We start from the raw sequence: 12412 nt of genomic DNA on the forward strand, positions 1-12412 counted from the left end.
TAATGCAAGATTTGACTCATCCTCAACTTCAATGTTTATGGTCCTTTCCACTCGCCGTGACAGAATCAAGTTCCCACCTTGCAGTGGGTTGTGACTACATTATTTCACAAATATATGAAAAATTGTTTTTACAATTAATGTGAACAATGAAAGCCAAATATAATATATAGGGACTAATGTGTTTACTCACTTGGCTTCTCAATTTCTCATCTCGTGTTTGTTTTTTTTTTTTAAAGATTGGCACCCTAGCTAAGGACTGTTGCCAATCTTTTTTTTCCTGCTTTTTCTCCCCAGATCCCCCAAGTACATAGTTGTATATTATATATTTTTTAGTTGTGGGTCCTTCTAGTTGTGGCATGTGGGACGCCACCTCAGCGTGGCCTGATGAGTGGTGCCATGTCCACGCCCAGGATCCGAACCAGTGAAACCCTGCCCAGCCCAAGCGGAGTGCACGAAGTTAACCACTCGGGCACGGCCGAGCTCTGTCATCTTGTGTTTTTATTAAATGAACCAACACCACGCTTGGCTTTCACTCCCAGAGATTCCGATTTAATTTGTGTGGGGAGACGCCTAGACGTCAAAGTCGATTTACAAACTTTCCAGTTGTTTCTAATGTGTTTCCAATGAGAACTGCTGCTCTATAGCATCGCCTAAATAAGATATCAATTTGTGGGTGTCTTGGAACATAATCAAAGGGCAGCCAGCGGGGACCTTGAAAACCACCTAAGGATCCCCTTCCCCCATTTTAAGATGAACTGAAGCTCAGGGGAGTAGTACGGAGGCCGGAGTCAGAGTGCGAGTCCCGGCTCTCTCATTGTATGCACCGAGGTAAATATTGGTAAGGTAAATCAGTCCAGTAGTTTGGCAGCAGTACCTCCAGCAACAGCTGGGATAGGTCACTAGCTGTAGGATTTCCTAGGTGGGGAGGATCACCTGACATGAAGGCCTTATGTGCCTTAGTTAGCATGACCACATCAGCTGAAAGAAAGAACCAAAGCACAGAATAGAAACTTTCGCCAAGTCAAAAAGTTGTAATCTAGAACGTTTTCTCCACACATGGTGTTTGATCAAAACCTATGGAAATGCCAAAATGGTGACATTCCCCGCCCCCCCCAGGTCAAATTTTATTATGAAACATTTCAAACCCGTGTAAGTTTTTTAGTTCTCCAAGTGGAATGAGCATCATTAACATTAATAGGGATTGGCTGGACATACAGGACTATTGTGCTTTTGGGCCCCAGAGAGTCTCATGTTCTGGGGAGAAGTTAGTGGAGTTTTCCATTTTTCTCATAGCATTGAAAAGGCGTCTGTGGAGGGTGAAGGCATCCAAGACAGCTGGTGAAACACACGATTTCCCTTGATAGCTACTGACAGAGTGTAATGAGCCATCCAATCAAGACATTCTCAAGGGCTGAGATGTTCTTTGGATAACCCTAGTCTTTTATTTCCTCACAACTCCACCACACCGGACATTAATGACTAACTCCTTGATTGGATTAAAGTAAAATAACCTAAATCAGCTCGCTAGTCTTTTCCTTTTTCCTGCTGGTTTTGCCTACCCTGGCAGTTATGGCTGTGACCAAACAAATAAATAAATAACTACACATTAGCATCAAACAGGTCTTTAAAATGCCATTTTTGCATCCAGATGATGACAACACGAATGTTCACTGAATGATACTTTGAATGTTTCATGTTCAAAATTTTTTACAATAAAATGGGGAAAATGTCAGTTTCTCGGACCTACTATTTGCATCTTAATGAGTAACAAAAACCAAAAGTATTTTGGAGACTATAGTTCAGGGAGAAAACAAGGCCAGATATAGTTTTCTAACAGCTTTCCACTTGCTGAGGGAAAATAGGCAATGAAAGTGAAAATTACTTCAAACTTCGTGAACTGTGGCTATTTCTGCGGAAATAACCTCTTTCTTTCAGCCTCTCTCCTCTGAATTAAGAAGTCCACAGAAAACTCTTTTGTATTAAACATGGAATTACCATGCGATCCAGAAATTCCACTTCTAGGTATATACACAAAAGAATTGAAAACAAGGACTCAAAACTGACGTTTGGATGCCAACATTCATAGAAGCCTTATTCACAATAGCCAAAAGGAGGAAGGAACGCGTGTCTATAGAAGGATAAAAGGATAACAAAATTCCACAGAATAGAATATTAGGTATAAAAAGGAATGAAATTCTGATATGTACTACAACATGGGTGGACCTTAAAAACATTATGCTATGAAATAAGCCAGACACAAAGGATCAAATATTGTATGATTCTGCTTATATGAGGCACTTAGAGTAGTCAAATTCACAGACAGAAAGCAGAACAGGGGTTGCCAGGGACTAGAGGAGGGAGGAATGGGGGAGTTAGTGTTTCATAGGTACAGAGTTTCAGTTTGGAATGATGAAAAAGTTCTGGAGAGGTATAGTGGTGATTGTTGCAAACAATGTAAATGTGCTTAACGCTACTGAACTGTACCTTAAAAATGTTTAAATAGTAAATTTTATGTTATGTATATTTTATCACAATTAAAAAAACTTTTAGAGACATAGTTACACTGGGAAATGGGAGCCAAGTGAACAGCATCCTGATACTGAGTCGATTCCTCATCCGCCCCATTCATTCTCTGAATTAAGTTATTAGCATGTTCTCTCCCATAATGCTTTGCTTCATTCTCCACCAAAACATAGTTAAATCAAACAACTGAATCTTCAGAAACAGCTTATGCATTTCGAGAGCTCTTCATGTGTTTATATAATTTCCAACCAAACAACATTTGAAGGTTTTTCCAGGCGACTCAAACTCGTCTTTCTGAAATAGGAACCTTGCTTATTGGGGGTGATGCGTAGGGGGCGTTTCTCGTTAGCTTTGCGCAGTGGCAGTATCGTAGCCAATGAGGTTTATCCGAGGCGCGATTATTGCTAATTGAAAACTTTTCCCAATACCCCGCCGTGACGACTTGAAATATAGTCGGCATTGGCAATTTTTGACAGTCTCTACGGAGACTGAATATTTCGGTTTACAAAAAAAAAAAAACGTGGTTTCCACTGCGAGTTTTTCTGGATTCTATGCATTGGGTTCTGTAAGTTTTACAGTAATCACCGTGTTAGTTTGATTACGATTCGTTTTCGGTTACAGCTGTTGATCGATTCCAGCAACTCAGCTTGGTTAAGCAAGTCAGGTTTCTTTGTTTTTTTGTTCTCGTGGGCGTATTTTCTTATGTTCACAGCGCGTTTTCTCTATTTTGTCTTCGCCACGCTAACGTTTGAGATTTTAACTAGTGAGAAAATGCCAACCCTAGCCCCTGCCTGCCCAGTTTCTGCAGCCTCAGCCCCAGCGACTCTTACCTCTTCTGCTCACCCGGGGTTTCCACGCCTTCCCGCGACTCAGTGTTTCTCGCTCAAAATTGGAGTCAATATGGTTATCTCTGTGACGTCATGGTGATTTGCATAAGGTTCCCCAGCATCCTCAGCAGATGTACACTTGTTTCCAAAACCTGAATGTTTGACACTAGATGATCCAACAACAAGAAGCCTCCCACGCAGACGGGCCTCAAATCTGACTCCACGAAGGGGAACGCGTCATATCCACGATCTGGCTGGCAGTCGCTCACCCTCATTGTAAGGCTATTGTCATCCGTAGGGGAGCGGTGTGGGTGAGCTTTTTCCTTTAGCTTTGCGCAGTGGCAGTATCGTAGCCAATGAGGTTTATCCGAGGCGCGATTATTGCTAATTGAAAACTTTTCCCAATACCCCGCCGTGACGACTTGAAATATAGTCGGCACTGGCAATTTTTGACAGTCTCTACGGAGACTGAATCTTTACAAAGTTCAATGTAAGTGATTTAGAGTTAAAACGTGCTTGTTCTTGTGTTCTGTTTCGGTAGTGTTTGTCTTCGCTTTTGTTCGGTTCGCCTATGTTGGGTACTGTCTTAGATTTTGGCGGGGCATGTGTGACACTTGCTCTTGCTGTAGGAGTACGTGCTTCCTTTATGTCTAGAGGTGTACCTGGAGACCTCTCGCTGCGGAGTGCGTGCGTTTGGTTGTAGTAGTTGTATTTTCTATCAAAAAGCTCACAGCTATCGAATGAGTCCATCTCCATCCCGGCGGAAGTAGACAACCCCATCCAGAGCGTTACAAATTCGCAGCATCTCGTCCAAATTCTTCCTTACAACCAGGAGGGAAGAGGACGCAGTAAATTTGCTCAGGTCCCATTGTGGAGTCCCGGGCAGAGCTGGGCTTGGCACCAAGGCCCCTCACCCCTAGTGGTGCGCTGGTGCCCACTACACTGGCTGCCTCCAGTCTTGTCCTGTTAGGAAGGCCAGGGATGTCCCCGCACAAAAGCCTTCCTACCCCTGGGCATGGCCGATCCAGCTGGACCTACTTAGGCTACCAACCATCTAACACTCCTGTGGCCTGTAAGCAAGAGGATGTGGTTACTAAGGGTGAAGGTGGCGGGATGGCATCTATTGGTTCAAAGCAGCACTGGGGAAAATTGCCCCAGGGGTAAAGTAGACCCAGTCCCTACTTCAGGGAGCTCACAGCCTTGAGACACACCACAAATAAGTAAACAAACAGATAAACCAGATAATTACAGACTGCTTCAGTGCCATGAAGAAACAGGAAGATGTGATAGAGCCACTCAGGAGACCAGTCAAGTTCCAAGAACAAGTATTGAGCACTTACTGTGTGCAAAGTACTTAACATGCTTCCTTTCATTTAATTTTCACAGAAACTTATCTCCCCATTCCTTTTTTTTTTTTTTTTTTACAAACAGCTTTATTGAGGTATAATTGGCATTCAATAAACTGCATTTTTTTTTTTGAGGAAGATTAGCCCTGAGCTAACTACTGCCAATCCTCCTCTTTTTGCTGAGGAAGACAGGCCCTGAGCTAACATCCATGCCATCTTCCTCTACTTTATATGTGGGACGCCTTGCCAAGCGGTGCCATGTCCAAACCCGGAATCCAAACCGGTGAACCCCTGGCCGCCCAAGCGGAACGTGTGCACTTAACTGCTGTGCCACTGGGCTGGGCCCTAAATTGCACATATTTAAAGCATACAATTTGATAAGTTTTGAAACATGTACACCCATGAAACCATTACTGCAATCCAGATAGTGAACACACCCATAACTCCCAAAAGTTTCCTGTTGTTCCTTTGTAATCCACCTGTCCCTCTCATCGCCTCCTCCCACCTTCTGTCACTATAGAAGTTTGCATTTTCTAGAGTTTTGTGTGATGGAACCATATGATATGTGATTTTTTGAGACTGACTTTTTTTCACTAAGCTAATGTCCTTGAGATCCATTCAGGTTGGTGCATAGATCAATAGTCCATCCTTTTTTCTTGCTGAGTAGTATTCCATTGCATGGAAGTACCAGAGTTTGTTCAACCATTCACCCCTTGAAGGACATTTGGGTTGTTTCCAGCATTTTGCTATCATGAATAAAGCTGCTAAGAACATTCCTGTACAAGTTTTTATGTAAGCGTAAGTTTTTAATTCTCTGGGCCATACGGTAAATTGCATGTTTAGTTTTGTAAGAAATTGCCAGATTATTTTCCAGAGTGGCTGGACTATTTTACATTCCATCTGCAGTCTTTTTAAATCTAGACAAGTCTCCCTGTCTTTCTTATTTGCTTCACAACACTGATTTTTTGAAGAGTCCAAGATAGTGATTTTTTTTTTCCTGGTGAGGAAGATTGGCCCTAAGCTAACATCTGTGTCAATCATGCTCTATTTTGTATGTGGGACACTGCCACAGCATGGTTTGATGAGCAGTGTGTAGGTCTGTTCCTGGGATCTGAACTCGCAGACCCCGGCCACCAAAGCAGAGCGAGCGAGCTTAACCACTATGCCACCAGGCCAGCCCCAAAGATAGTTATCTTGTAGAAGTCCCACGTGATGATTTATCTGATTGTGTCCCCCATGGTGTTCCTCTGTCCCTTGAATTTCCTGTAACCAAGACCTCAAAGCTTGATTAGATCAAGAGAACTTCAGAGGTGGTGCTGTGAACTCTGTACTGCACCTTCCACTATGAGTGATGCTGAGTGTGAGCACCTGCGTAAGGTAGTAACTGCTCTCTCTCTACTGTAAAAGTACATTTTTCTGTATGTAATCAGCAATCTGTGGAAGGAATGAACAATCCCTGACATAGCAACTGTTTGATGCTAAAAGCCGTTTGCTTTCCACACCACTCCCCTAAACCACTTCCTGATCAGTCTTCAGAATATGGCTGAGATAAATTAACACCAGTTCTTCTCTGGAACCCAGGGTGGGTTTCCCGGAACCAGGGAATACCCTGTGTTCAGGACCCGTAGTCCTAGGAAGTTAAAAACATTCCCCTGACAAGCGAATGTATCAGAACCAGGCACACGTGATGGAAGGAAGGGTCAGTGGTAACTGCTCAAAGGGGCGTGTGGAGCCTCTTGTTGATTATGGGAACTGCAAGAGGAGTCAGTGTGTGCGGCCCAGAGGCTGAAATTTCAAGGAGCTATAAGTATCCTTGATAGCGTGGTCTGAAAATGCGCTCCAGCCGTTTCTTTCCTCCTTAGCTGGTTGCCGAGATGGCTAATCTGGGTGTCAAACAGACCTGGAAGCCATAGAAGATGGATGCTCCCTCCCATGGCAAATTTTGTATTGATCAGAAAGTCAGATGATGCTCTGGCAAACACTGCCCCGGGTGATGTGTGTGTGATTTTCTTAGAATTTGTAATAGCAAGTAAGTAAAATAATGATTCACTTGTAAGCAGACACAAGAAAGAAAAGCATGAAAAAATCACCAAAAAGATCAACAAATAGCTTAAGAAAAGCAAGACAATATTAAACAAAAAGTAAAATTTATGGAACGTACATGCAATATTTTTTCTCTCAGTTCTACTAGAATCTTCCTTTGGCTGGGTAGTTTGAGTTACACTTTTTTTTTTCCCTGAGGAAGATTCTCCCTGAGCTAACATCTGTGCCAATCTTCCTCTTTTTTGGATGTGGGATGCCTACACAGCATGGCTGAGGAGTGGAGTATGTCTGTGTCTGGGATCCAAACCTGCGAACTCCACCGCCAAAGCAGAGCATGGAACTTTAACCACTTGGCCACAGGGCTGGACTTTTTTTTTAATTGAAGTAAAATTCATATAACATAAAATTAACCATTTTAAAGTAGATTCATGGGCTGGCCTGGTGGCGCAGCGGTTAAGTGTGCAAGTTCCGCTTCGGTGGCCTGGGGTTCGCCGGTTCAGATCCTGGGTGTGGACATGACACTGCTTGTCAAACCATGCTGTGGCAGGCGTCCCACATATAAAGCAGAGGAAGATGGGCATGGATGTTAGCTCAGGGCCAGTCTTCCTCAGCAAAAAGAGGAGGATTGGCAGCAGCTGGCTCAGGGCTAATCTTCCTCAAAAAAAAAAAGTGGATTCATGCAATTTTTACCTATTATTGTTTTCTGTTTCACAACCTAATTTTTTTCTGGTTACAAAATTACCACATGTTTGTATATAACATCCAAATGTTATGTGTATGAAACCAACTCCCACTGTAATCCCACCTCCACTGCTAAAGGAGATCGCCACAGGCAAATGAACTGTTCCTCCAAATTATTCTATTCATATGTCAAAATAATTATTAACAAACATTGGATTAGACTCTGCACACAGTTCTATTACTTCTTTTTTCTTTCTGCTAAACAATATATCATGGATGTATTTTCCGTGTCAGTGCATAGCTACCCTTGTCTGGTATGGATATATCCTACTACCCCCTACGGGTGGACATGTAGGTTGTTTCTAGTTTTTCCCGATTATAAGCAATGCTATGATGAACATCTTTGGATGTGTGTCTTTTTTTTTTTTTTTAGGAAGATTAGTCCTGAGCTTACATTTGCCGCCAATCCTCCTCTTTTTGTTCAGGAAGACTGGCCCTGAGCTAACAGCTGTGCCCATCTTCCTCTACTTATATGTGGGATGCCTGCCACAGCATGGCTTGACAAGCGGTGCATAGGTCCGCACCGGGGATCTGAACCGGCAAACCCCAGGCCTCCGAAGCAGAATGTGCGAACTTAGCCGCTGCGCCAGAAGGCCGGCCCCTGGATGTGCATCTTTGCCTTCGCACGGGGTATTTCTAGGGGAATTTTGCCTACTCGTGGGCTATTTCTAGGGACATTTCTACAGGTGCGATTGCCTGTGTGAAGGATGTGCATATTTTGAATGTTAGAGGTGGCTGAAGTTGGCTCCCCCAAGGCTGTACCTGTGTATTTGCCCACAAAGCCTCGTAGGAGAGCATCTGGAGAATGTTTGACAGAGATGTTTGGACGTGCTCTGCAGCTTTCACAGGATTCTCCCGGGGTAGGGAGGGGACGAAGGAGGAGGGTGGATTTCATATCCAGTTCCAACACTTGTTTGTTCTCCAGCTCCTTTCCAGACAGAGAGCAGGGAGAAGGGGCTGGGTTGGGTGAGGTAATGCTGACCCTCTGCCCCTCCACCATGTATGGAAATATCTTTGGAAACATCAGCCCCTTATGGAGCCAACCCCCACCCCAGCCTCCCACCCTGTCTCTGGAGCCAGCCTGGACCCACTGGCTCCAGTGGATGGAAATGCTGGATCTGAGGACTATCTCATCAGGGAAAGGGTCTAACAGCCCCCGAACAATCTTCTCAGTGTTCATGTCACCGCAGATGTCTGCAAGAATCACTGGCTTCTGTAGGTTAAAAATATCCCATGCCCGAGGGCTCTCAGTGTCTGTCTCAGAAAAGAGCTGGCTCACAGCGCGCCATCACTGGGGAAATTAACTAAGGCCAATCGATTTTTTTCCCCTGAAGCTTTGAAGCCAGACTTTCTGGGTTCAAATCCTTGCTGCACTATTCACTAGCTGCGTGACCCTAGGCCACTGGCTTAATGTCTCTGCGCCTCACTTTCCCTGGCTGTAAAAGGAGTGTCAGGACTACATCTATCTCAGAGGCCAGTGGCTCTTCACCTTGGCTGCTCACAAAATCGCCTGGGGAGCTTTTAAAAATCCTGATGTGGAGGCTGCATTCCAGGCCAATTCAATCAGAATTTCTGAGCGTTAGTTCTGGGCAAAATATATATATATTTTAAAGCTTCTTAGGTGATTCTGATGTGCCACCAAGGATGAGACCCACTGCCATGGAAATTTCATGGATATTAAATGAGATAATATAGGGAAAGGGCTTTCAATGGCGCCTGACACAGAGTTAAATGTTTTGGTTGGGGTTTTGGGACCAATTATCCAAGGCTGAGTGGTAATCAGGGAAGGCTTCCTGGAGGATGGGTTGGCTGAGCTGTGAACTGAAGGAAAGGAGTTAACCAGGAGAAAGAGGGCAGGACACATTTCAGCTGGGTTAACAGCTCCTGCAGGGGTTTAGAGCCAGGAGGTTGTGGCTTCTTGGAGGAATCAAAAGTCATTCCCTGCAACTGGAGCTGAGAAGGGAGAAAGTGGCGAGAGTTTGGGAGAAAACATATGGCACTGGGTCCTCTCCTGAGGTCAGAGGTCATGGAGAATCACTGGCTTTATTCTGATGTCATGAAGGTTTTCAGCAGGACGGTGAGTGACCCAGATGGTGCTCTCCCCCCAAATTCAGAGGCAGCAGGGCCTTCTCAGGCACTGTATCCAAGCCAGCTGGGGACCTTGAACTTGCCAAGGGACCGTGACACAACCCCCCACGCTCCCCTTCAAGAGCCAGCACATGGACTCTGGAGTCAGACAGTCCTGAATTTGAATCCTGACTTTGCCACTTCATACCTGGGTGGCCTTGGGCAGGTGACTTTATTTATGAGCCTCAGTTTCCTGGTCTGTAAAATAGTCATAAAACCTCCATTGGATCTTTGCAAGGATTAAATGAGGTAATAATGTAAAACACTTAACATGGCGCTACCCACACATTAAACAATAAATGTTCTCTAGTATATAGAATAATGACGATTTGGGGGAACATTTATTATTTAATGTGAGAGAAGCGCCATTAGAGAATTATTAGAATAGTAATTATTCATGATAATTATTAACATTATTAATAATATTCATGACCTTGTTTCTGCAACCCTTTGGTGGCTGGATAAATTCCCAAATCTGTCCTTTTTCCTCTAGCCTGAAAGTCCCACTTGGGTTCTCCCATGATAATTAGATGCACAATTCCTCAGCCTTTTTCTTGCATTTTTGTTGTTGTTGTTGAAACCACATCACAACCTTGGGAGGTGTATGTTTTATTATCCAGAATTTATGGTTAAGGCAGCTGAGGCTCAGAGTGGTTAAACACTTGCCCAAAACACCCAGCTAAGTATCAGACCTGCAGAGCCTCATGCCCATTGTACTGATGAGAAAACCGAGGCTCAGAAAGATGAGGATCGTGCCCAAGGCTGCACAGTTGACAGGTGGCAGAGCCGGGATTTGAACTCTTGTCTGTCTTGGGACTCCTGGACCTTAAGGGTTTCTCCAAAGAGGGCTGAAGTGCTTGCTGGGACCCACTCTCTGAGCCACCTGGCTCACCCGTACGATAAGTAGAGGAGGCTGGAAACTTTCAGTCTTCCTGCCCCTATTCTGGGGCTCTTGGCGTACTTTCTGAATACCCGCCCTTCCTTCTGGAATGCCCTTCCCACCGCCTCCCATTCTCCCAAAATCAGGTCAAGTTAGCTCTTTTCCAGGAAACATTTTACAAGCCTCATTTGAAGCACTCTTAAGCGGTTGATTCCCCTTCACGTTAATGTCAGTTGTGTGATTTTTACAATGTAGCTGTATTTTAAAATATTAATTCATTTTGGGAATAGGTAAAATTGTATATGGGGTTCAAAATTCAAAAGATTCAAAGGGTATTTAGTGAAATCTTCCCACTCCTGCCCCCCAGCCGCCCATTCCCCCTGCCCCCCGCTCCTCAACACTAGCGTTTTCATATCCTTCCAGAGCTGTGCCAGCATGTGTAAGCATCTCATAAACAAACATATTGTTTCCTACTTTTTTCCGCAAATGATACACATGTTACATACACTGTCCAGTTGTATTTTTTTAGATCTTGGAGACTGTTTCATATCAGTACATAATAGGCTTCCTCAATCTCTTCTGTGGCTACACGGTTTTCCATTGTAGGACTGAATGTAATTTATTTAACCAATCCCCTATTGATGGATATTTGGGTTGCTAAAAACAGCACTGCAACTAAGAACACTGTACTTGGGTCTTTACTGTCAGTCCAGGGAAGCTGCGCGAATGGCCCGTGATAAAGGAGACAGGCTTGGGCTGGGTACCGGGATGCTGGGGTTCTCGTCCTGATCCTGCAACGAACTCTACAGCCCCGTCAACTTCTCTTTGTACCTCGGTGACCCCAGCCTTTTATTCTTTCAAACAATATTTACTGAACACCCACTGTTCTAGAGAGTGACGGGCACAGTCCCTTTTCTGATAGTGTTGCCATTTTAATGGGAGAAGGAGAGACAAATAATAAGCAGGTAAATGAACTGACACAGAACACAATGTCAGAAGGGAAAAGTAAATAAAATAAACCAGGATAAAGGGACAGGGTCTGATGGGGGTTGAGGACACTTTAGATAAAATGTCCAGGACACACAGAACTGATGCACGAACTGAGACCTCAATTATGAGCAGGAACAGCCATGCCAAGATCTGGGAAGAACATTCCAGAAAGGGGCTCACAGCTGCCAACACTCCAAAGTCAGAACTAGCTTTCTGTGCTCGAGGGACATAATAGAGGCCAGTGTGGCTGGAGTGTGAGGAACCAGGGGAGACTGGAAGAAGACGAGAGCTGAGGTGTGGCCTTGGACACCCTTTGAGGAGTTTGGATTCTATTCCAAGTGCAACAGGAAACCACTGGAATGCTTAAGCAGGGGGATGATGATGAGACAACGTACATTTTTTAAACATTACTTTGTGACCCAGCCCTTCCACTCCTAGGTATTTATCTAAGAGAAATGAAAACATGTCCACAAAAAGACTTCTATATGAATGTTCATAGCAGCTTTACTCACAGCGGCCAAAACTGGAGAAATAACCCAAATATCCGTCAACAGGACAATAGAGAAACAAACGGTGGTACATCCATACAATGGAGTGCGACTCAGCAATAAAAAGAGCAAAGTCTTGATACACGCAAGACGTGGATGTGTCTCATGAACACACTGAGCCAAAGAAGCCAGACCTCCCCACATCCTGTGGAAAAAAAAGAGAGATGGGGCCAGCCTGGTGGCATGGAGGTTGGGTTCGCGTGCTCTGCTTCGGGGGCCTGGGGTTCACCAGTTCAGATCCTGGGTTCAGATCTATGCACTGCTCCTCAAGCCATGCTGTGGTAGGCATCCTACATATAAAGTAGAGGAAGATGGGCACAGATGTTAGCTCAGGGCCAGTCTTCCTCAGCAAAAAGAGGAGGATTGGCGGCGGATGTTAGCTCAGGG

At 44.4% G+C, this 12412-nt stretch overlaps 1 protein-coding gene and 2 non-coding genes across 5 annotated transcripts in view; 2 read left to right on the forward strand and 1 right to left on the reverse strand.

Moving 5' to 3' along the window:
* Nucleotides 1-12412, reverse strand: part of SIRT4 (sirtuin 4) — a 29769-nt gene that overhangs the window by 11526 nt on the left and 5831 nt on the right. Inside the window, exon 1 of one of the 3 annotated variants that reach the window (XM_070275395.1) lies at nucleotides 3354-3456. The exons of the other annotated variants lie outside the window; for them this stretch is intronic. The gene's annotated coding sequence lies outside the window, so the exon portion shown is untranslated. Of the gene's footprint in view, nucleotides 1-3353; nucleotides 3457-12412 lie in introns of those variants that run through there. 3 annotated transcript variants of the gene reach the window in all.
* LOC111774841 (U4 spliceosomal RNA) lies at nucleotides 2871-3011 on the forward strand. The gene has a single exon (XR_002810144.1). It is a non-coding gene; the product is annotated as a U4 spliceosomal RNA (small nuclear RNA).
* LOC111774840 (U4 spliceosomal RNA) lies at nucleotides 3678-3818 on the forward strand. The gene has a single exon (XR_002810143.1). It is a non-coding gene; the product is annotated as a U4 spliceosomal RNA (small nuclear RNA).

Source organism: Equus caballus, chromosome 8 (genome assembly GCF_041296265.1).
Source record: "Equus caballus isolate H_3958 breed thoroughbred chromosome 8, TB-T2T, whole genome shotgun sequence".
NCBI classification, from domain to species: domain Eukaryota; kingdom Metazoa; phylum Chordata; class Mammalia; order Perissodactyla; family Equidae; genus Equus; species Equus caballus.